General features: G+C 43.7%; 1 long non-coding RNA gene across 1 annotated transcript in view; it reads left to right on the plus strand.

Moving 5' to 3' along the window:
• Positions 1-25213, plus strand: part of LOC104143360 (uncharacterized) — a 47277-nt gene that overhangs the window by 4645 nt on the left and 17419 nt on the right. The window contains exon 2 of the long non-coding RNA XR_693894.2: positions 14810-14975. This is a non-coding gene — a long non-coding RNA (uncharacterized lncRNA). The remainder of the gene's footprint in view (positions 1-14809; positions 14976-25213) is intronic.

Here is a 25213-nt window from a genome sequence, read left to right on the forward strand (position 1 = left end):
CTGACACAAGCTGGGAAAAAATCGTAGCCTGGAAGTAGCATTCTATCAGCTGTTGGGATGGTGGCCCCAAAATGGACTCTCTATCACGGTGCCCAGAAATGAGATGGCCATGGCTGGACATCAGAAGCTGTGGCTGGGCACTCCTGAGCCTGTCCAGGCTGTGAGCAGGAGGCTGAGCCCAGGGACCTGACGTGACATTTGGCTGCAATGGCCCCATGGGTGACAGCAGTGACTGCTCCAGGAGACCAGAGGAAGCATCCTGTGAGACACTTACGTTTTGTGGGAAAGCATGAGGAGGCAGCACTCATGTCCGCATCTGTTTCTCCCCTTTCTTGCTACCTCAAGCTACTCCTCATGACCCATGGTGGGTCAAACGAGGGAATGCTATGGGGAGAATCCAGTTCAATGGTCGTTTTCAGAAAGATACACATTTTCAGAGCCACTTTCTCTCTTTCTTTATCCCAGCTTCCAAAGGAGTTCTTTCTGAAAGGGATAGTCTGTGGTTTTTTGCATACACAAAGCCCTCTATACAAATGCTGGTTTTCTTTCTCTGAACAATTTTCATTCTGGAGAGAATTTAGCTTCTGAGAGAAAATGATCTTTTCCATATTGGAATTCCCTATCTTTCACACACTCAGTAAGTTCTCCCAAGGTAAATCTCTGAAGAACAACTGCTTTGCTAAACCACAACACTAAAAGAGGTGCAGAAAAAACTATAGCCAGAAATAAAGGGTAATTTCAAGTTTCATATAGCAGCTCATAATATTTTACAAAGGGTAACAGAACTTGTATCCTGCTGTGGTAAGAACACAGGACTGTTCGCTTCAACTATTACTGCAGTACGTAACTGAGAGCTCTTCCACCACTTGTAAATGTCAGTTTGTATACACAAGCTTCCTTATCCACCTGCAACAGTGTCTGAAAAGCTGAGAGAAAGTATTGGTAGATTAATATCCGTTAGAAGATATTCTCACCTCCTGGCTTTTCTCTGAATAATTCATCTGGATAGCAAACATGGGTCAAGCTGTGGAGGTTTGGTAGTAACACAAAAAGCGTGCCAGGTTTTCTGATATGACAAATTGATTTATGGTTTGATACAGAGCCCAGTTAGGTTTTATGTTTTTGACCCCAAACCAATCAGAGGTTGGCATCTGGAGGGTTCATCCTAACATGAAGGCTTATAATAACATGTCCTCAGTCCCTGCCAAGCAACACAATCTGACAGCCTGAGTCAAGTCTCCTGGAACAAATGACTTTCACATGTCTTCTTTTGTCCATGCAAAAATTCCCTGCTTCCAGACACCATGGACTAGAAGCATGGCCTAAAGACTTAGTTTCTAAGGAGATAAGAGGAATATCCTACAGTTGTTTCTTGATGAAAATATTCTTCATCCTAGGGTTAGCAGCCTTTTGTCGCATGTTCCTTTAGCTACTGTGTAAACAGTCCTTTCTCATTTCCCAGAACGATAAACAGTTATGGAAAGCTGTATAAGCAGCAAAAATGTGGTAGTTAGGACATATGTTTGGACAGCTCTGGAAAGCCTCAACCTTTTCATGTTAGCCAATTTTTTGTTTGTATCATTCAAAGATCCCAGCTACATTGTAAAAGCAACCTAGACACAGGACAGTTGTCCCCAACCCTAGTCCACTCTATACTAGGCACTGATGATGTATTTACTCCCCAGGTGTCAGTCTGATTGCAAAGCATATTTGGATCTGGTGTTAACATCAAGCAAAGAGGGATGAGCTTTGGGTAAATGTGGCCTCCTAACACACTTTCTAGCTACTTCAGAAAGATGGATTGCAGATCCATTAATCCAAATGTTACTGCCTTTCTCTCTGAAAAAATGTCCCGTAAAGCTGGTTGCCATCCACTGCCTCTCTGATTTAAAATGATCCAGCTTCATTTCGGATATTACTTTATTCTCTGATGAAGCTCACTGAGGAAAGGACAGCTCTGAGCTTTCCGAGGCTCTGACACGGAGAGCAAAGCAACATCTCCATGGCCCTTTGCCAGCTACACATCTCCACCATGCTGGACCTGTCTGCCTCACAGCCAGCCCGCAGCTCCCAGGATTGAGGTCCTAGGAGGAAACAAAGCAAGAATTTGAGTCAATCATCTGCCATAAGGCAATAGCAGGTGACTGTGCTAAAATAACTATTTCCCTTGCTGTTTCTCTGCCAAGGTATGCATTAGTGTGTGGCTTCTGTGGTCCTGTATGAGGTCCATAATGAGGTCCTGTTAGCCATTCAGTGTGCTGAAGTTAGAAGTTTTAGCACTGATCAGTCACAAGTAGGTTTTGGGCGTGCCATCCTTCGCAAGATGATGATGGAGCTTGGGAATCCAAGAAGGATGTACATTTTCAGTAAGAGTTTTAATAAACCAAATCTCACCAACTTGCACTGGTAGTGTCTTTTCCAAAGAGCTCTACTGCCAGACATTCATGGGAATCTGACCTTGCTGCCCTGACATTTGTGTTCATGGTAGCACAGGGGTTTAAAACTGCATTATGATGCTGTTGAGCCTTTAATCTAATCTGAGTTTGGAGATAGGTTCTGTACATATGATATGTTCTGCCAGAGACTCAAAGCAGAGGCAGAGCAGAAGAAGCAGCCTGTGGAGATTTTGCCAGTAGTCAATACTCTGCATACACTTTACATTCAGGTCCTTGTGGTGAGGAGGATGGGATTAGCATTTGCTGTTACAAAGTGGGGATTCCGCTCTGCTAGAAAGCCATCAGCTCATCTGTTCTTACCCTTTGCAATCACAGTTTATCACTCTTCCAATTCTGAATTAGACATGTGCATTTGAAACATCAAACCCAGCCACCCTGCAAGTGGAAGAAGAGCATTCTCAAATGCAAAATCACTGGCGTGCAGCCTCTCTTCCTTTCCTGGGAACCTGGCAACCTCCAGCGCCACAGATACCGAGATGCCCTTGAAGGACTCCAGCCTCAGCTTCTTCCTTGCAGGGCTGCTGTTCTCACCACCATCACCTCATCTGGGCTCCAGAGAACAGACGAGGTTAAGGCACTCTTATGTAAAAAAAATAAAGCTGATCTGATATCCAAGGATTTCTGTCTGATTTCCCCTCCCACCCCATGTTTTGAGTCAGGACTCCAAGACTGTGGCAGCACTGCAGAGTTAACTGCAGGCTTGAGAGCAGGCTAAAACACTTGGAGCCCTGTGACCTTTGTGTTTGCCATGCGCATTGTCATCAGCAGTTCATCTCACCTACTTTTTGCCATCAAAAGCTGGCATTAGTCTAAGCCAGTTATCTACATACTTTCTTTGGTCTGTGGAGGTGCCTATCTCTTGCTGCTGACTGCAGAAGGAGAGTAGATGACTCACATCAGCTAACTTTTGATGACTAAAGCTATGTGAAATGCATCTAACTCAGAATGAGATGCCCTTATTGTGTCTACTGTGCCACAAAAATGCCTGTGTTGGGCCAGATGTAGGTTAGTCTAACCCATTCTGATGCCAGCAATGGCCTGAGAATGTATATTGCCCAGAGCATTCTCCTGAATTGCCATGGGTTTGGATTTGGGGACTCCCTGAGACAGAAGCAGGGGCTATATTTAATGACCCTGATGGATTTTTTTTCTTTCCATAAGTTTCTGCAGCTGCTTTTGAAAACAAATATTCCAAGTGCTTGGTCCTTCTCATGCCCAGTCATGGCAGACTGCACTCCTCCAGGCCTGCTGGCTTACAGAGGCTGAGGATGCTCTCAGATGTGGGTGCTGTTTGCTTTACTGAGTTCCTCTCTCCAGCACAAACAATACCCACGTCTGGATATATGTTGGGCCATAAGTGATACAGATGAACCTTCATCTGAGGGTTTGGATACCTAGTGTCCTAACACCTCTTCAAGCAAACTTTACACAGAAAACTTAGGGAACTCTCACCTTTCTCCCCTTCTTGAACCCCTTCCCCATACACTGATGGAGAGTAATCCAGTCCCCAGTTTGCACTGCTGCTTTTCAGCCCTTACTTAATAGCTTTATATCTGAGGGCTCATTTTGCAAATCCAGTGTCATAGCATTGACAAATGCCCTGAGTAAAGACAGGACTGGATGATATATCTTTAGACAGAGGGGGCTTTAGATATATTTTCAGAGTGCATCAAGGTTGGCAAAGCACAAATCATTTCTTCTTCACTTCTTCATTTATCTGCCCGGCAAACGTTACGGCTCACAAAAGGCCACTGCTCTTAGCAGCTGTCTCATGGCCCCACCCCTACCCTTCACCATTTTGTTTGAAGTGCTTGTTCATCCTGTTCTGGCTACTGTTTTTGGATCATGATAAGACTTCTTCAGTCCAAATCTAAAACTACAAACTAAATCCTGACAAACTAGGACAGGTTGCATTTAACAATATACTGGGATGTAACTATTTGTGAGCTGCAATGGTGAAAGCATCCAAGTGACTGCCTGAATTCAAAATAGAAGGGGGAAGAAATCCCAGTGAAACTGAATTTCAGCACCCCATTTGCACATCACCTGTCTGCTTATGTTAATGTCTTTACCCCGCTATACCTAGCTCTGTCAGTGAATATGAGTGTACACACACAAGAAATTTTCAGGACTCCTTTTAGAAGAAAGACATTTTATCATGAGATAACTGTTGTTGGAGAAAAGTACAGTATTGTGAACCCTGCAGTGACAGTCAGGAATTGCCATCAGAAAACTCAACCAAGCAAAGTGCCCTGTCTGCTTCGCCTGCCCACATTACAAGGGTGCTTGTATAGATAAAGAATTTTAGCCTGAGCAGTTATATTTTGGCATGTATAAGAGACTAAAATAAGCTTCTGCACTGGAAGATGTAGATTGCCTTAAGCATAGGTATAATCACCAGCCTGCCTATAATAGTAATAATAATCCCAGGTCTGGCATTAATTCACTGAGTGGCCTTGGACATGACATTTACATCCACATGATCAAAACTGGCAAGTGCCTGCAAGTCCCACTGAAGGACAGAGGAGGTGCAAGTGCCAAGCACTTAAAAAAATCAAATTAAGCTCCCTGGGGTTCAGTTTCCCACTTACAGAGGAAACTACGAGGGATGATTGCTGAAAATATGATCTTAAAAATACACTGAGATCTTAAAAAAAACTTTAGCAGACAAAGAATTTCTCAAACCTCCACAGCTATTAGAGGAATCTTTCTGGCATACGCAGACTTCCCATCAAAAAGCCCCAAGACTGGCTGTGATAGCTATTTCTCCACTTTGTCTGCCTCAAGGATTATGTTAGGGGAGGACATGGTCTCAAGCATAAAGGGCTGTGGCAGTGCCTGGGTAGCAAGCGATCCTCAGGGAAACAGATCTGGTTGCCTATTTTAAAGAAGCCTATAAACTGCTCTGAATTGTCACTGTGGAGAGCTTTGCTGAACTGAACAGCTGCAAAATATGGTCTTTTTTGTGCATCTCAGTCACGGTCATCTTTTCTATCAGTGCGGCTTTCTCCAATTGCATTAGAAGTTCTGTCTACCTCACACAAAAATCATCTTGTCTGCACATACGATATTTCAATCAGTAGGCTATTCTTAGGACATATTAGGTAGTATTTCAGTCTTCATTTGTAAAATTAGTAGGACTGTTGTATTACCCTCAAAGACACATCCCAAACCAATACAGAAATAGAAACTGGAAAGAACAGGAAGAATTCCGAATAATTGTTGGGATAATGCAGCTGGCAATGAATCTAAAATCTTCAACCAAATGTTTAAGCCTTGTATCATCTCTGCACACAGTGGAACAAGATAGGAGAACCAGAAGAACAGTGATCTCCCCTTCTGGCACTGCCTTGATGTAGGCCTAGTGTTGTAAGCCTAATGTAAGCTTCAGGTTGGTCTCCTGAAAGCCATAGTGTGCAATTTGAAACAAGGATATAGCAATATTAAAATGTTCTGTTTGTAAAGAGCAGCTGCTGGTGTTATGGTGTATATGCTTCCCCTGAAGACATAATCAACTGCATAACTGGTAACTCAATTTTTTCTAGTGACTCCTTGCAAGGCTGCTAAAAGTGCAGCCCAGGGGAACAATGCACTTTTAGGTCATTTAGCACAATGTGAAGAATTTCACTAGAGATCCTAGACTGGATGCAAATGCCAGAATGAATGTCAAACCTGACAGTTACTGCTTCCCCTTCCCCAGATCTTGTGCATTATCATGATGAGCCTCAAAAGCTTGTTTTCTCTGTTGAGTCACTGATTTACCTCTTTTCTCATCCACAGCATGAAAAGTCTTTAGCTGATTATATTGATACTTCAGCTTTCTCAGTGATGTCTTTTATGAGAGCTGCAGTTAATTTGCTGGTGGTTGAAAAAAGCCGTGTGTGTTAAAAATGGCACCATCTTTATATGGTCACAGTTGTTTGTAAAGCTTCAGAGAGAATATGGCTTTTAAGAGAGTGACGCCCCTTTTTTGGTAACTTAGTTAAGCCATAGAACTACCTATCTCATAATCTGAGCTGCTCAGATTTTTTTTAAATGATGCAAAGACAAATAATCAGTTCTATGACCAAACATCAATTTAAAAGTCTTGACAGACACATTTAGCCATTAATAAGTCTCCGAGCACAGAAACCAATACGAAAACATGTTGAACAAAGAAGTGATACATCTTTGCTATGTTTCTTGTCAGCTGAAACAAGCTGATCTGTTACTATACACTGATCAAAATACACAAATAGCTTTCTGATTTCCAGATTGAAGGGAAAAAATCAGTGCTTTTTTATGCTTTTAAAAATAAACCTACATGTGATATAACTAGAGACTAACTCATAGAATAAGTTATCCTAGGTATCCTTGGATAACTAAAGACTTAGGAGTCTTTGTTGTGCAAAACCTGCAATCTGTTTTTACATATGGCCTGATGATGAATGTGGTAGTATTTTGTAATTGCCATCTATATGCCTCATAAAACTATCATTCAACCTAATACCAGACTACTGAAACATTACAGTTATTTTATTTGTTTTTTTCCAAGTTCCATCGTCACTGCTTCTCTCAGCTTTTACTGCTGGCACTTCACATCTCTCCTCCTGCTTCCTTTCTGTCCTGGGCACCTGTGGTGTCAACATGTGGTCTGTCAACCTCCCGCCTCCACTCAAGGCATCAAACCTGCAAGTTAATCCTCTCAGGCTCAGAGTCGTTAATATCCATGCCATCACTTATTTCACCACAAGGATTAGCAGGCGTTTCCTCAAAACACCTGCAGTTTTTCCCCCTCACCTCATTCCCCAAATCTCCCCCGTTAACTCTAACTCCCTAAAGCACATTAGTCCTCTTCATTTTCAACTGACAAATGTTCTTACTTTATTCCTCATTCATCAAACTCCACGTACGTGTACGTCTGGCACTGTTTTGGCAGGGTGCTCCGAACCAAAACGAGAACTGAAGCCATCTGTTGCAGCTGTTGTTTTACAGCTCCTCCATGATGCTGGAGCATGCCTGTGTCTTGTGAACAGAAGTCTAATGGAAAGCCATTCAAATCGATAAATTACCCAGACAGGCTGGGTACGTCCAGGACCAGTGATAAGGGCAGCTGCCGAGTGCAGCTGAAACATCTCTTGGAAAACACTTCTGTAAACAAATCTGTCATTTAATTTTTGGGCGCAAGCATTAAATATTCCAGAGAGCACTCTGCCAATATGGAGACTAGAGGTTCACACTTCTCTTTGGTCTGTGATTTCACTAAACTTGGCATCAGCTCAGCAGGCAGCAGCGCTTCTGTTTATCTTTTAGGAAGAATGTGCTCCTACGCAAGACTGCATCAAAAAGAAGATATTTCTTTCCGAGTCCCTGCGTGAGCCACAGGTGTCAGCCATTTTTTCCAGTTGAGTACTTCAGCCGCAAGCAGCTTAATAGCTGCCAAACCTAATGGAGTACAGTAAGAAAGGCCTCCTGGCATTGCAGCGTCTAGCACTGAAAGAGTTGAACAAGTTGAAAGTAAGAGAAGTTGTCTCTACCTTGTACACTGCAATGATTTTAGGCTGAAGGTAAGGTTCAACTCTGTGGATTGTCAAAAAAAAAACAAAAACCAAAAACCAACAGCTGCCCGTGGAATCTCCGACTTTGATGTAGTTTGGGCCTGATCCATTCTCTTATACAGGAAGAGCTCTGAAGATGGCTTTGCCTTTCAGAGATCAGATTTTTAGGAAAAAAAAATCATTTTGGTTTTATAGAAATCCAATTATTTCATTAATGGAGTTTAATTGAATGGGGCTCCCCAGAAGTGGCTGGAAGGTCCGTTTACTCTGCCGCAGGGTGCCAAATCAGCACAGAGCACTGCCTGCTCCTACGCAGCACTGCCTGCCTTTTCCAGAACGGCTCGTGCTGAGCCACACAAGAGTGCTGGTAGGCACTTACCTGGGCACTTACCCAGCTCAGCTGCTCTTGTCATTCCCCCCAGTTCAGAGCACCCAGGACTGACACGGCATAATTATAGATCCAAAGGTAAGCTCTGAGATGGGACCCCCTAAAAGCCATTCCCATGGGGTGTCCCGCTGCGCTGGCTCCTGCAGCAGGGAAATTAGCACTTTCATATGCTTGCCATCAGTGGTAAATTTGGAAACTCTAAGGTGAGGATGGGTGTTAGGGTCACATACAGAATACACATGATCTAAACACAGGGACTGCTTGACACAAAGTGATTGCTAACACGGATCCTGGATTTGGAAGAACAGATGGAAAATAAGACCATTAATAGACTACAGAATATGATAAATGACTTTTGGTTTTACTGTTTTCCAGAACTCTCTCATGTGATATAGCCATACCTGCAAAGGAAGAAAAAGCACTTACAGGGCATAGTTGGGGTATTGTTCATGCCCAAGACATTGTAATCCTGAAGCTGAAGTTAATACCAATTCTTGTCTCCGTGCAGCCAAGATCTAATGAACTACGTGCATTCGCACTGTTCATATGCTTATATCTTCTATGATGGTTAGCTTATGCGTATAAAAGCTGGTGTTTTGTGTGCATAAAGAATTAACGCAAAGAGGCTTGAATACTGCTCCGCCTTCCAGGGGGAGCTCTCTCTCACGTCAGCATGCCTTAGAGTAAGCACTAGGACAGTGATGCATCTACCCTGTCTGGGCAGGAGGAGATTTCACCTACCTAGGCTCAGTTAAGGGGGTGGAGGGCACGAATGGGAGTAGTGGGAGTGGGAGAAAAGAGATGTACGTGGACAAATATATCCTTGGATCAAGAGCCCTTCAGTGAAATTCATGCTTTGAAGCAGGTCTCGCTTAAGTACCAGTTTCCAGCTGAAAGCTATATGAGCACCCAGAGAGCTTTTTAACTGGATAAGACAGAGAACAGACAGAGTTAGGGTAATCTCTCTGCAGCCATAGGCAAAGTTTTCTTTTATTTCTGTATAGCTGTTTCTAAATAAGGAGATCATACTGCTGATCTTCAGATTCCTGAATAAATTCATTCCTTATATTATCTTCAAGTCTGTCTGGTGGTAGGAGTGATTTAAGGATAACTGGCAAACCACAGCCATTCCATTCCCAAAGAGGTGATAATTCATTAAATTGACTGTCAGACCATTTCTGCAATGCTGCACACTCCTATAAAAGACACAAAACCAGTGGTGACCAGATGTTTCTCCCCATGCTGTATGGACCATTTTGAAAATGGATAATGAAGTTTATTATCTTGGAAGGGATGTCTTCCAGGAACCAAGTATCTCTGGCTAGCTGCTTGGGAGCTGGGAAAGTGCCTGAACAGAGAGTCCTCAGCAAGTTCACAGTGTTAGGGGCAGCCAAATCTGGCGGGCTTTGGGACCAAGTGGATTGCTCCTGTCCCAACCCAACGGACGTAAGGCTGCTGTGGCTCTGTGTTCCAGGGTCCAGCCTGCACACACACACTATGCAAACACATTACACACATCGCTGTCACACAAATCAACACAAAGGAAAAACAGTACCTTTACTAGCACACACACACAAATACATGCAGCACTCACATCAGCATGAACGGCGTGGACAGCCTGATGCCATTTCTCCTCTCCAGATGATCAGGATTGAAATCCGTTAGTGGAATAATATACACAATATATGGGTCACTCCAGTAGCTGGTCATAGGCACTCAGTTTATCCTGTAGATGGCACCTACATGCCCCATTCCTCCAACTGCTGGCATCTGGACCTATGAGCCCCAGAAGTTCATGGTCCCACTCTGGTTGCTGGTACTCAGACCTCTTATTCTACCAGTCCGGTTTGAGTCTTGCTAGCAAGACTCAAAACCACTCAGAATAGAGAGTGCATCCACACAGCAGCTAGTTAGAAACAGGATTTAACAAGAATATAGGATAGATTGCAGTGATCAAGCACAGGGCTCAGTTAAGAAAGTGCACTGACCACAACCTGTTTACATTTGACCAGGTGCTTTTATCTCCTTTTCCCCTCTGTTTTCTCATGCTTGTTCTTCCCCAGTTCAATGGAGCTGATTCCTCCACTTCCCAACTTTTGGTTCCTCCCATAAAGATCCCTTAATGAGTCTTGCACATTCCCACAGTGCCCTTAAAACGCCCCTTAATAAGTTTTACACCATCCCACAATGCTCTTGCCCCTGCATCCCACAATAATCCCAGTCCTATGCCTGCTTAGGCAGTATTTCCCTTTTGTTTTCACGGTTGTCTGGGGAGAGAGTTTTTCTGGCTGGCACATCTTGAAGGGTTTCAAGCCAGGAACGGTCTAATCCTTCTCCTTTGATGGCCTTAGGGAGCAGCCATTTCAGTGGGATCCATTATCAGGTTGCTAGGGTTCCTCCGCTGGTCATCTGATCCTCAGTGGTCTTACTATTTGCTGTGATTAGCCTTTAATCACGTAACCTAACACATAGCAACACTGCTCTTTGGGTGGCTAGTAAAAGCCAAGGCAAACTAATGCTTCACACAGCCAGCTGTGCTGTCTCAGCATGCCCCGCAGCAAGGGAGGCTGTCTAAGCTGTTCAGAGGAATAGCTGCATTCCCAGTTCTCCTTGAATGTGTAAGACAAGGTTTCTGCAAGTGATTTTGATGCCTTGCATCTTGGAGTGTCAACTCAAAAGGTATGAAAGGAGTATAATTTTTTCAGAATTCAGTCCCCTGAAAAGTTTCATCTTCCCACAGAACGGAGGCTGTCCTTTTCCCTGAAAGCTCAAGTGTCACATGCATCCTTGGCATCCCCTCCTCATGTACTGCAGGAATTGAAGTAACATCAGTTGCCATAATTTAATTAAATGATCGGTTTAAAAAGTCTGAGTGTAGTATTGAAACAGCGTGGAAAATATGAGCACAACATTAATTTGGAATAATGAGTCAGCTTGCAGTGTAAGACTAGGAAGGCTGATGTTCAGCGAGATCCAAGCTGACAAATACTGAGAGATTATGGCACTAGGCTAGTCCTGTCATGGACTTGTGAAGAATTTGAACTCCAAAGGTTTATTTTAAAATGGGCATCCAAGGGCATGCTCCAGATCATTCTCTACTCTCTCGTATGATTGTATGTATTTCCCTTTATATACGCTATTGGTATTAACCAAGCCAGCACTTGATACTGCTTGAGCAAAGCCATATGAAAGAGAGAAAGCACAAGAGCTGGACTTGCTGTTGGCAAAATCGAGATCATGAAGAGGCTTAGAGGCTGAGGCTTTGACTAAGGAGGCCTCGGCCATTTTTATATATACACAGATGGCTTCTTTTTTTTAAGGACATTATTTTTATTGGCATATCATTCTCACTGAGGATTCTCCTGTAAGAAAGTGGAGAGTTGTATGGGAGCATCATGTCAGATGCAGAACGATCTCTGCCTCCGAAAAAACTGCAGGGCTTAGCAATGAGCTACATCCTAGGTGAGGGGCTACCTGTCATTACCTCTAGGTTTTGTACTTTCTTCTAGCAGTGAAGAAATCTGTGACAGGTCTATAGCAATAGCTTTCTGCTCCTTCCTGCTAGCAGCTTCAGTAATACTGTGGTGACTCACTGTTTCCACCTATTCCTAGCAACATCTGCCTGGCACGGCTGGGAGTGGTCCATTGGTGGGGAAAAAGCAGCCCCTTTATGCTAGCTTGTCCCTTATTGACAAACTTTGAATAAAAGACTATAACGGTTGGTGCTTTGGCTGACAGTGGGAAAAAAAGAGGCTCTGCCAACGGATCAGAGCTTAGTGCAGCCAATTAATAGAAAGGCCATAAAAAGGCATTTTGTCTTCAACGTGGTAAGATATGAAAACTCATTTTATTTGAATGGCAGATTGTATACTATCAGTTCCAAAGCAGGATCATAAGAAAAAGGCTGCTTAAGCTAAATAGTAAAACCTAAAAATCTGGATATTTCCAACTGTTTTGAAGGTATTTTTAGCATTTGTTTTTCTATTTGTTGTATCTATGTACTCCTAAACCAAAACGATGCGAAAGGAAACCACCCTGATACTTGTAAAACATTAGCAGCCTGATTGATTGATATGGCTTTCGCACCTGGAGCCTGCTCCCTGGGGCCTCTTCAAAATGGAAAAACAAAGCTTAATTCAGTCAAAACACAAATCAAAGCGTGAAGACTTACTTTGGACCAGGCCCAAACTAAACAACCATAGGGCTCGCAATAGCCAAGATCTAGAGGAGCAAACCACTGTCTGCCCTAAAACTTTCTCCTTAACCAGTGGGATAGCCATGAGGGTCATGAAGAGCTTGTAAACTCTACTGCTGAATATATGGGCCCACTTATAGCTCAGTAGTTACATCCTTATCGGCTACAACCTAGCCGCTGCATAGGTTGCCGAACGCCTTGTGCGCTCAACAACACCTTTGGACAAACGCTCCTCTGGAGAGAGGACAGCCGAGAGCAGCTCTGTGCTCTCCTCCTTCCTCAGTGACCTTTTCTTTCCCCGGCCCTTTGGGAGCCCAGACTGCCAGTTAGGCCATTAATACCATTTCTCTGCAGAAACTCCGGATGCTCCATTTTAGTTATCTGGCAGACCCTACAACCAAAGCTCTGACAGGCTGTTCTCCTTAGAAATAACAACAACAAGAAGAATGTAACATTAAAAATAATCCAGGCCTCAGATTATGAGCTGCTATAGAAAAAAAAAAAAAAAAAGGAAGAAAAAAAAGAAAAAAGAAAAGAAAGAAGAAAGAAAAAAAAAAGAAGAAAGGGGAAAAAAGGATGCTACTTCTGTCTGCCTGAACTATTTTCCTGGATCTTTGTAGGGGGGAAAGTCCATTTAATTTTTCTCCCTTCAGCTTGTGTGGGGGAAAGTTCCAGAAACCAGAGGTGGAAAATAGGCTGCTGAGTAGTTTTAAGTTATGATCATTGACATCACTGGAAAGTTTTCGAAGGACTTCAACGTCCCTGAATACAGGCTAGAAATGAATACGAGCATCCTGCCTTACCCTTAAGGTGAAAACATAAGCCCCTTCTCAATGTTGCACTACACTGCTGTAAGAGTAGTCATCTCCCTTCCCACGTTTAACCAGCATATTAGAACAGCAACGGGACAGTTGAATCTCTTGTCTTCCTTTCAAAGGAGGAGCGAGTAAGCAGAAAGGAGAAATTACGCCATGGCTGTGTAGTTTCACACAGACCCCTGTGGCGGTGACTCCGCAGATAATGCAAGGTCTTCCTCAGGACTGGCCAAAGAACTCAGCGTAATTTCTGCAAGTATTCACCGCACTATCCGTTTGGCCCAGGCCATTTGCGTTTTAAACCGGCAATCTTTAAGCTAAAGTGTAGCTTTTATTCTCTAATATGCAAATAATCTTAGATAGCAAATTTTCACCTTACATAGGTAAATATTTGTGCCTGTGGCAGCCTAACAGATGAAACTGTGGCTGATGCCATAGATGGGCAAACTGCAGACCTGAGTGTCTACAGGTCTGCCTGTAGCCCTTACACCGAGGCTATGAAAGAGGACAGATAAGAATCCGTTTATTTTATAAAAGTAGCCCCAAATACATGCAAATAAGATGGTAGAGGTTCAGACGAGACGGTGTGAATTGTTTGAAATCATCCACTGAGTCATTTGAGCTACTCTGAGTTAATTTTAAATCAGAGAAGCTGCTTCCCAGAGTTTACTTCGCAAATGACTGAGGCAAAGGCTAAAGACTTCCCAGTCAGCAAATAAGCTTTGTTTGATATAGTTTGTATGGGGCACAGTATAGGAAAAGGTTTACCAAAGCCTTTCACCAGACCCTTTCACAGAGGTACTGAAGCATGTAGCAAAAAACAGAGCCCTGTTCTCGCTTTGCGCCGTTTTCTACAGAAAATGAAAATCCTATCACTACAAGGGAAACCCCACGTCAAGCCAGTTCTTATTATAGTAGCTTAATTTTTACAGAAATGATGCCACAGACAAGTTTCAAAATTTAAATTTCTGATACTCTTTGCATTTCTCCAAAGCTTTTTTTTTTTTCATTAAATTTTCTGACATGTTACAGTTTGCCGAGAAATTCAGAGTCTCTGTGGTTCCTTCCAGCTTTCCTCCTGCTGACTGTGAGACTCAGTGGATATTATAGAGATAGAAACAGAAAAACAGGGCTGGATCCTTTGCCCCTGGGCAGGGTCAACCACAGATACTTCACTTCTGATAGATGTTCTGAAAAAAATGTCAGCTTGTTCCTAAACACCTACAGCACCTATGCAGTATTCATCAATCTACCTGAGGTGCTTAGGTCCTTTTACTCATGCCTGGCCCAAGACTTTCCTGCTGTGGTTTTTTGCCATCTCTAGCCATTGACATGCAAAATAGGTTATTTTGTTTTTTTCTTGCAGCAGTCTATGCACAGGTAGGATCGTGTTAACCTCTACTGCCTCTGATTACCAGGCACAGCCCAGATGCAGCTTTGAGAAGGAAAGAATGATTGAGGAAGTTCAGCCCACAAAGATCTGTGATGCCTACTGCCATCAGGAAGGTTTTGGTTGGACAGCTTAGTTGGGGGTGCACGTGCCCTGGGTGGCCCTGTGAATGAAGGTCCTTGACAGAGGATAACGTGAGTACTCTGCTCTGTGCGTATCTGTGTTGTACCAGGATGATTCTGAATACAGCTCTTCTAAGGGTCTTTCTTTCTGCTTGGTGAGGTAAAGACAAAAGGGGTGAAGGACAGCTGGCCAGCTGTGCCGCAGGTGCTTGGAGAGCAAGGCCATGGAGCTGCACTGCAGACAGGGACTGTGCCGCTCCCCGGGTGAACACTTTGAACCTTGGTAAAAAGCAGGGAACAGGTGTGCTACAATTAAAGACAAGTAAGAAGAGAGATTTTTTTCCATGTTTACCAAAAATTCTCTTCTTGGTACTGGTTATTCTGAAAGCTGCACATACACACGTACCACTGCACACAAAAAAATGAATGTCTGGACTAAAGTTTGTCCTCAGTCACCTTATATCTTCCCTCATCCATTTTGCCAGAGCCTGGGCTGTTGCAAACTCTGCATTGTGTGGCAGAGGAATCATTATCCTCTTCCTCTGACTGTGGCATTATTGTTGGCCATTTTAGACAAAGCAATGGCAGTTGCTTTGTGGCAGGATTAACTATACCTGCATCATTGTGGCAGAGGTAGAAAAATATAAAAATAATTTTACTGAGTAGAGCAAAGGTTTTGCAATTTATTCCCCGGAGTTTTGTGACCTCCCTAAGAAACTGGCAGCATTGTGTGGGGTCACACACAGATAAATATTTCATGATGTTAAATAATTTTGGGTGCCTAAATAAACTTCAGAATGAAAACACTGTGTCAGCCTATGGTAATAGCTAAACATGCAAGGTATCTATGGAACCAATGTCAATCCCTTAAGGAATGGGTATTTTTCCATAGCACCATGCCTCCAAAAGCCCCTGCCCTAAGCAACATCACCAGCTTTATTTAGAATTGTCACTCTGTATTCAAGGAAGAGCTGTTGGTGTAGATCGTCAGGGTCGTTTTTTAATTATTATTTTGCTATTTGGACTGCACATGTTTTCATAGCCTGTATAGACCTTTCAATGGATCTTAAAACATATGCAGTGGGTTTTTTGGGTTTTTCTGTTTGTTTTCTAATATGTAGCCACTTTTAGGAATCATGCATTGTACAACAAAGCAAAAAAACAGGTAAAGCTGTGGGGCAAGTGAGCCTGCAGTGAGTACCCAGGCCTGCTTTTTTTTGGAATACACAGCATCCTTCTGGAATTTGGTAGCTCTGCTTTGTACTATTATTATCATTATTATCAATACTATAAACAATAATAACAAATATAACAACTGTTTTAGGTTAGTTTCTAGCAGCATAGAGGGATCTAGCGGGGTCACTGCTAAAACCGCTTTCTGCTGCAAAAGACCGTTCTCCAATTTCTTCCATCACCCTCACAGCAGACACTATCCAAATACACTAGCTCACCAGACACTCCTTCGAAATGTCTGATATGTCTTTTGTCAAAAACTTCTATTTTTTAACAATATATTAATATTTCAAGCAAATACTTGGCAAGGCTTCAGATTTTGCCAATGGGTCCCAGCCTTTCTGGAAAAAAACAGATTTATGGGCAATGCTGGTGGGTGGAGGGGTGGACAGTAGTAGCGTGGAAAGCATACCTTGTGGTTTTAGTGACGCATGGATTAGAATCACAGATGGCACTGGGTCGCCTTCCGGTCGCTGTGACAAAGATAAAAGGCAAGGTGAAGATTTGCACTACTAATTATTTATGGAAGTCTGGTGTCCAGCCATGCGAAGTTGCCATGGCTAAATTGCCTTTCAAGAAAACACCATAATATTAGCTGCCCTAGAAACATCCACTCAGTTATTTTTGCTATTTTGCTTTTGTCACTGTGAATAGTGATATGCTAAAAGTACTACTTAACTATGCAGTTTTTATGCAAGTGCAATGTATCTGGGGTTTGCTCTCTATATCCCCCAGGTAAATTATGTGTCACCTCATGGCCTTCAAGGAGCAGGGACACAGGCGGCTGCTGCTGAAGTCAGAGGAGTCTAAGCCTTTGTGCTTCACGTAGGGCAAATAAATTGCCCCACAGAAAATCATCAGGAGGACACTGAGCTTCAGACGGCTGCAAGTCTTCTCCTTCCTGCCACTTCTTTCGCCGCTTCCCTCCTCCCTCTCCGTTCACTGCAGATTACAGCCCAGCCAGCTTTAATGTGCAATCTGCCAGGCACCTTTTTTGCTTGTTGTCAGTCAGCTTAGACAACTATTGCCTTGCTCAGATCTTGGCTGCCCATTCTCACCCACAAAAAGCCTCCTCCACTAGGCTGAATTAAGCTTCTATTTTTATTTTTGTCAGGTAGTTTTTCACCTGGATCAGCTGCTTGATTGGGGTCAGTGCAGGCCTGCACATACTCCTGCGTGGGCGCAATGGCAGCAGGGAGGATGTGTGGCCCCGGACAGGGAGAGGGGGGTGACTTTGTAAGCTGGGTCGTGCAGCGGTGCCGCCACGTGCAGAAAGCAGAGCGCTGGGCAGCTGCAGGAAGGGCTGGGGGAAGCCCTTGGCCTGCCCCGCTCTGCTGGGTAAGGGTAAAAGCAGCGTAGCCACTAACCATTTCAAATGGAGACATCGTCAGCTGAAGGGCCTTCCTGAGACACCAGGCACAAAATCGGATTTTTTAATGGTTTAAGTTCTGCTGTGTAACGCAGTCGTTTTGTTTCCTGTGATGTGCAGCTAAAGTTGCTTATATACAAAAGGGAGGGGACCAGCTGAGTACGGGTAGGCCCTACAACATAAATATCTGAGTGAGTCCCCGCAGGCGCCATATGCAGTCTGTGAAGTCTACAGCACAGCTCAGCTTACCCTGAAGCACGAGGATATGCTCGCGTGTTTAAAATTCGCTAGTTTAAACATCCTCACTTGTTTAAACAGTGAGCACCACTAAAACAAAATAACACACAAAAATCAGCTATTAGCTGTAAAGACTAATTCAGAAAAATCCTTGTTGCACGTCAACATCCAGTCCAAAAGCTACCACTGATACTCTGCCAAGTTCGTAAAGATTTTCTTCAGAGCTGAATTCAAGCAGGGAGAAGGGCGGAAGAGCCCATCTGTGATCCGCAGATACCTCTTCATTTCCTTCCTTTTATCGCTGAGCACTTTTCACACACATACAGAAACCAATTCCCCCCTCCCAAAAAAGTGGGGGCCACACATCAGACCAGGTCTCCTTCTGTGTCCTTAAAACTTCTTGCAGTGGAGTCATGTTAGGTGGTGGACTGTGGTTTGCCCACCCTCATTTTCTTACTCAAATAGCTGTGTAACACCAAAAAAATTACATAGCCTCCAGAAATGAAGCTAATATGTGCACACACCGAGATAGATTGCAGAGAGGACTGCCAAAGAATGTTTTAAGGTGGTGCTCCTTAAAGAGTGCTCATGGATGGCTGGTTATTTGCTTGTCGGAAAATACTCCTGACAGAGACAAGCAATGGTAAACACTGAACATTTACAAGCCAGCTTTCATGCTCAGAAACACCTGATGGTCAGTCATGTGGAGAAACCATTTCTTTCCTCTCCATAGCAGAAAGTTCACTGAAATGGAAAACAACTCTTATAGCTGAGTGCTGGAACTGGAATTATTAACTATATTTTAATAGCTACCAGAATGATGATGACACTTGATCTGTTATCATGTAAACAATTTTTACTAAATGCGCTAAACCATCTTTTGCAAGATCAGACAGGACTAGATTAATACTTTGAAAATTAAACTGGATTTAAATACTATTTTGAGGCCTTCACGTAAAGAAGAATCTGGTCCTTTATGTTTAAATATTTCACAGTATCTAGCTTAAAATGCATCACTCAGGAATATTCGTGGTACCACTAATATCCCACTCTTGATTTGAAGGAAAAACAGTAATGAGCAACCTATGTTTTCAGGCGTTCTCTAATTCAACTCTGACTCAATTTCCTGTACTGAAAGATGTGCTTTATGTGCTAAGCTAATAGACTTTTAAAATAAGGCATTAAAAGCAGTGGTTAGAAAGCAAGTAGTTTTACCTGAGCTGCCTTGAGGAGTCCTTGTGTATCACACGCTTGCCTGGGCTGAACTTTTAAGGCAAGTTAATGAGGATTTAACAGGAAAGCAACCACAGCCATGCCAGGGTATCAGGCCCAGCTCACTGCGGGGATGTTTTCCCTCTCTGTCTTTGCACTGCGGCAGTTGCTGAAGAGGGAAGCGCCTGCGTCTTCCTCCCAGCCCCATGGGAAGAGGTGCCCCAGTTCAGCTCAGGAGAGTGCCAGGGGGAGAAGAAATGTCGGCAGTGTGCAGGACAAGGAGCCTGCTGCATCCTTGGTACCTGGGTCTGTGCCAGCCCCGCTGCCCCTCAGGGATCAGCTCCAAGCCTTGGATCTCCAACTGCGGCCCCACAACCTGGCAAAGACACTAAACGTGCTCATCGTTGAGACTTGTGCGTGTTTATGACATATCTTAGAAAGGATGGATATTAACACATGTTTAAGGCTTTTCCTGAATCAGGGGTCTTAAGCACGTTCGTAGTCTGTTCCAAGAAAATCAGTTTTACACGCTTTTTGAAGCTGATTCCCAGAACAATTTGAATGTTTACTCTCCTTGAGTTTTTGATACACAGTTTGATGACATGCACTCATCAGCCACCTCAGTGATAATCTGGGAGGGCAACTCAGTTGGCTGAGGGCTATCAGGTGCAAATTTTGGGGGGCATAAAGATTTAATCAGAGGGAACTACCGCAATTTTCACATTTGATCACAGCACTTTTGCCTTCAGAGTAGAAGGAAGTCATTCTCTTCGGTGAGGTGATTCTCTTAGTAGCAGTTATTCGGTCTGGTTTAGGATGGCAGGATCTTGTCTCCTCAGTCAACATAGCACTTTCTTATCTATTCCTCATATGCAGGTATGCTCTGTATTCAAAAGTGTTTCCTCCAGTTTTGTAATCCTGAGGCCTCTGCTGGCATTTTGGCTTTTTACTAGGGAATCTTGGCACCCTTCACTACATTTTACTTTGAAATAAATTAAACCACTTCCAACTATAGGCTTAAGTGATTTCAAAATATGTTTTTATATTATCTGAACAGTCAGTTAAAACTGTACAAGATTTAATATGCTGACAAAAGAGGTCTGCATTTTTAAACAGCCATTAACCTCAGCATGAGTCAGAGCTCTGAGACCATTTTATAAGCACGCAGTGCTATGGCAAGACTAGCTCTTGCAGACGAAGCCACCTGAGCCCCTCTCTGCTGCCTGTAAGTCATTGCACCGTGCAGGAAGGGAACAAACATTACGGCGGGGGCTGGCATTGCCAAGTCTAGCCAGAGCGCCAGTCTAGCACTTGATAATGCTCACATAGGCCAACCTGACCATGCTATCTGGTCTGCTAGTCAGAGTCTGAAGGGGAGGTGCGATTTTCTCCCACATACTTGCAAGAAGACCAGTGTTGCCCATTTGTTTATTTGCTAATGAAACAGTGGTTTGCTTGGGGGATTTCAGCTATGAGGCAGCCCATATTTGGAGTTATGTGTGCCCTCTTGTTTAAGCTCTCTGTATTCTCTATGCGTCTTTCTTCACCTCAAAGGAGAAGTTGACTGAGAGAACTAGTTTACACTTGAGAGAGGTTTGGAGCTGTTTTTGGATTGTTTTTCAGTCCCCTTTGATCTGAAGATATAGTGCCCCTACCAAAAGCAATATGGCCTATGTCATTTGGAGTGCTCTCTCCAAATCCTTGCTAGCTGTTATCAACTTTGTTTTCACACCCTGTGTGACATCTGGTGTCCCCAGGCTGTGGGCATGACTGGGGTAGGTCCAGATGGGGATTTTGGAATCTAAACCCAAAAGAGTGATACAAAGAAACACCAAACCCTGTGCTCAGGGGTGGCCTTGTACATTTTGATCTATTAATTTCTTGTGCACTGTATAGCTGATTCCCATCCCTAACGGCCCCTCTGTTTCCCAAGGCCGAACCCTGGGTGTTGGAACCCGACATTAGGGTCAGGCACCTGCTGACTCCTGAGTCCCTGCTCTTACAAATCTCTGCCTCATACTAGATTTAATCCTCTGCTTATGGTTCTTCCCTGCTTGAGAAGTTCATTTGGTATCCACCTTTTATCTTCTACTAAGGGATGGCAAGCGAGACCATAAAGCCTATACACCATAAGCTGAACGTGGGTCACGATAGTCATAAATGTGAGGGGGGAGGGCCTGTTTCAGAAATAGGAGTGTGTCTAATAGCCTATAAATAAACAACTTTGGGGCCCAGGCTTTCAGACACATGCATATGTCACAGAAATGCCTGTTACAGCTCTTTAGCACTTTAAAACTGAAGGTATAGCTACAGGCACATGACTGGGAGCAAGAGTGTAAGACCTGAGATGTACAGCACGTCACATACAGCACTTGTAAATTATTATAGAGCAACTTCACTTTCACAGCACAAATGGAATAGTTTGCGGCAGGCTACCTGTGACCCTGAACCTGCCACGGCTGTCTTATTTTGGGCTAACAGGCATTGCTTCTTAAGGTCAGGGCTGTAACCTAGTCTGTGTGCAGCAGTCTGTCATACTCTCTAGCGTTTCCTTTGCCCTGCATTCCGTAACCAAAAATGCAGCCCTGAGCACTCCCAGGCATGCTGTGTTTGAGGGACCAGACCTCTCTTTCCTTGACTATCAAATGAAGAAAAAGAGAGGGGTTAAACTGTCTTTAAAATTAAATTTGCAGCAAAGGTGTGATTGTGGCATGTGTTAGCTCAGTCTGCCTCACATGGAGAGCTGTGCAGGTACAGGGTAGCCTGAAGGTTAGATGGACTATCAGTGTTTAATTTCTCCAGGGACATGCTCTAGCTGATACTGTACACTAAATCAGTCTCCCCTGCTTCTGTTTAAGAAGGTAGCTGGATTAAGGGATGGAGGTCCATGCAAGCATCACACCTTCCTCTTGCATGAAGACGTACTTTTAGGGCTTGCTACCTCAAAGGCATGTATTACTTATTTGTCCAAGCCTAGACATCCCTATTTAGTGAATATTTGAACTTCCGCAAAAGGAAAGCTTTCAGAAGCTTTTCTGAGGTCATCCGTTTCCAGTCTCTTGAATACATTCCTCTGCCCATTCACAGGTCCATTTCCCTTCACAAAGCAACAGTACTTTCATGGGTGGCAAATCTATTTGGAATTGTCTTCTGCAAGCCGTGCTGTGTTTCCATGGATAATTCCCTCTGCCATGGTAAAGCCACCTTCAGGTTTTTGCTCCTTTGTTCCCCCTGCCCGATCCCTCAATCACTTAGCGCTGCTATTGCAACACAGAGCACCACCAGCTCAGCTGGGCTGACACAGCTCCATATGAGCCTGTGCTAGGAGAACCGAACCATCCAAAAATAATGTCACGAAAAACATACACACACACACACACATACATATTTATAATTCAACCAATTTCCCTGCTAGGTTCAGTGTGTGGCCCCCCGCAAACAGTTTTAACAGCCCAAGTGAAGTGGCAGCCTGGTACTGGAAACAACTGGCCAAGGCAGGGAGTTAGGCTGAGGATCCTTTAGCTGAATTGGCCACTGAAAGAGAAAGCTGGGGTATTGTGGGCAGCTGCCTGCATCACAGAAAGCTGCCATAGTCAGAAAGTTTCAGCCTAAGCCTCTGTGTTTGCGACACTCCATTCCCAAGGGATCAGGAAAACAGAACAAAACAAAACAAACAAACAAATAAAAACAGTATTGCTGCTTAACAGAGGTGACCAGAGAATTTTGGATGTGACTCGTATCTGTGAGCTTTTCCCCAAAATGTGCTTCCTGTCTAGCATGTCTCTAACACCACACAGAGCCCCTCTACTTACACCTCAGATCAGTGTTATCTGGTGTGGGAAGTTGGCCAAATGACTAAAATAAGCCAGAGAGCTCAACAGAAGCCTCCTGCCACATTTGGGCTGTAACATGATTCCTATTTCACCTTTTTTTGTCCTGATAAGAGGGCATGCAATTTGCCTGTGAGATTCAAGCAACAAGAAGTGTTCAGTCTCTTAATTAAGGGAGACAAACTACTGGGAATAATCTGTACATGGGAAGTAATGAAAACTACTTTCATCACAACTTGGAGAGTACTTGTCCAGCTAAACAGATAAATCAGTGTATAAGCATTCAGATTTGTTCTTCAGAAGAGAATAAGGCGTGTATGGAAGGAGGAAATCACATACCTAGAAAAATAATGACGTTTTTCCTCTAAAGCCTTTCCTTCATAATTTTAACCAAGACACATAGCAGGAGACATTTGTAAATGAATGCAGATCACAAAATTACTTCAGAGAGGTGGTTATCCTCAGCTTAACACATGGAGCAGGTTGGCATGTGCTATAACTGTGCAGTGAGATTCTGAGCATTCCCTTATGCTTTGCTTTTGTACAGCACCTAACGCAACTGAGCTGTGGACCTAGCTGGCTCGTCAGTGCTACGGCAGTTAAAAATATTTGTTTAACAACAAATATGGCTTTGCCTTTAAGAGGGTTCCAGTTAACATTGATTATTTCAGCACATTTTCATGTACTGTGGAAAAGTTCCAGAAATAAGTTTATTTTATGCTGAAATTTTTCAGCGCTATTATGCAATTACGACTAAATTATGAGATTTATTAAAGAACATGACTCCTTCCTTAAAAACTATGCTATCAGCTAGTTGAAGAATGTAAACGCGCCTTATTTACTCATTCAACATCTGATGTTTTCTTATATTTGCAAATGTAGAGGGCTCTCTTTAAATTGAAACATCCTGAGTTGCAAACTAAGGCAAACAAGGATTAAAGTGTGGGGTTTAATCCTGCCTGTGTCCCCAGCATGGCTTCATGCAGAGGCCTATCTGCCATTCAAGACCTCTGGCATGAGGGGACTCATTATCCCCTTTCACTCCCTGGCCAGTTCACTTCAGGGAAACGCACCACTTTGGGGCCAGCCTATTATTCCGGCTACTGTCGTGGTTTGTGAGCAGCTGGATAGCACTTAGTCTTGTGGTTGAGCCTTCCAGAGATTCAGAAGTCAAGACCTCTGGTTCCTAAACACGGGGGGAAGGAGGGAGAAAAGCAGAAAAAAAGAAAAGGCAAAAGAAAAAAGAAAAAAGGGAAGGCCAGAATACTAAAACTGCTTCTGAAAAGCCTGCAATACAGCATAAAAGAGCAAGAGAGCAAAGCGATGCCTTTTCACTGGAGTTCATCCTGGAAAAAGATTCTGCTCTTCAGTTCCCCTATTTCTTAAAGCAGTTTCTTTGGCATTGCAGCAGGGGACTTGGCCCCTGAAACGCCTTCCTGACAACTGCTGCTAACATGGGACCTGTTGGGAAAAGCCAGTCTTTGACGGCCTTCCCCAGGAGCTGAGTTTCCGAGAATACTCTCTGTCACTTATCAGCACCTCTTCAGAGGTGATGAACTGCTGCCGATAGCCCTCTTCAAATAACTCAAATAGACTATAAGGAGCTGCGTAAGGCTTGGACATTGATTAAGGTGCTCAGTGACTGACCATTGGCAGGTGTCTGTCATTAGGTAATAATTAAGCTAATTAAAAGATAAACAGTGGCTTTAGAAGCTGTCCCTGAGCTTTAATAGTTTGTTCTTAGAGTCTGTCCACACCCTAGCACTTGTAGAGAGTAAGTATAGCACCTCTTAATTTCTCTGGATATATGTGTCAGACTACATTTGTTCTTAATTTTAGAGAATGTCATCCTGCTTCTGGCACAGCTGAAATTTTATGTCATGTCCAATTTTTAGCAACCTGCATACTGTCGGCCTGCACCAATGTCAACAAATAAAGCTGTCCATAAACATCACCTGGGAGTCTGACAAGGATTTCCAGGAAGACCCTTGGTGGGACGATACAGTGCATAAATTGAGTCAATCATCTGGCCAATCTTTTTGGCTATGAAGTCAAATGAATATTTGTGGCTTCCCCCACGATCACTGCTCTTCTCCTCTGCTGCAGCCCCTGTGATGGCTGCCAGTTGATGCCTCCTAAATAGCATGGATACATGCGAGTGCACAAATTAGCACCTTGCAGCTCAGCTGCCTGTTACTCTGATCCTTACCGGTTGCCTCCAGTACCTGTATGCATCAATGGGCATCCTGTCTGCCTTGGGTCACCCAGTCCTGGTTGCCCACCAGCCTCCCTCCCCTCTACCCCTGCTCACTGTCGCCCACCTCGTGTCACTCCTGCCCATCCCTTCTGCCTACTCTGCCGTTAGCCAGGCTGTTCCCAGCAGCATGATCATGCAGACCGCCTGCAACACACAGGCTCCCATTTCTTTA

This window comes from Struthio camelus, chromosome 1, assembly GCF_040807025.1.
Source record: "Struthio camelus isolate bStrCam1 chromosome 1, bStrCam1.hap1, whole genome shotgun sequence".
Taxonomy (NCBI): Eukaryota; Metazoa; Chordata; class Aves; order Struthioniformes; family Struthionidae; genus Struthio; species Struthio camelus.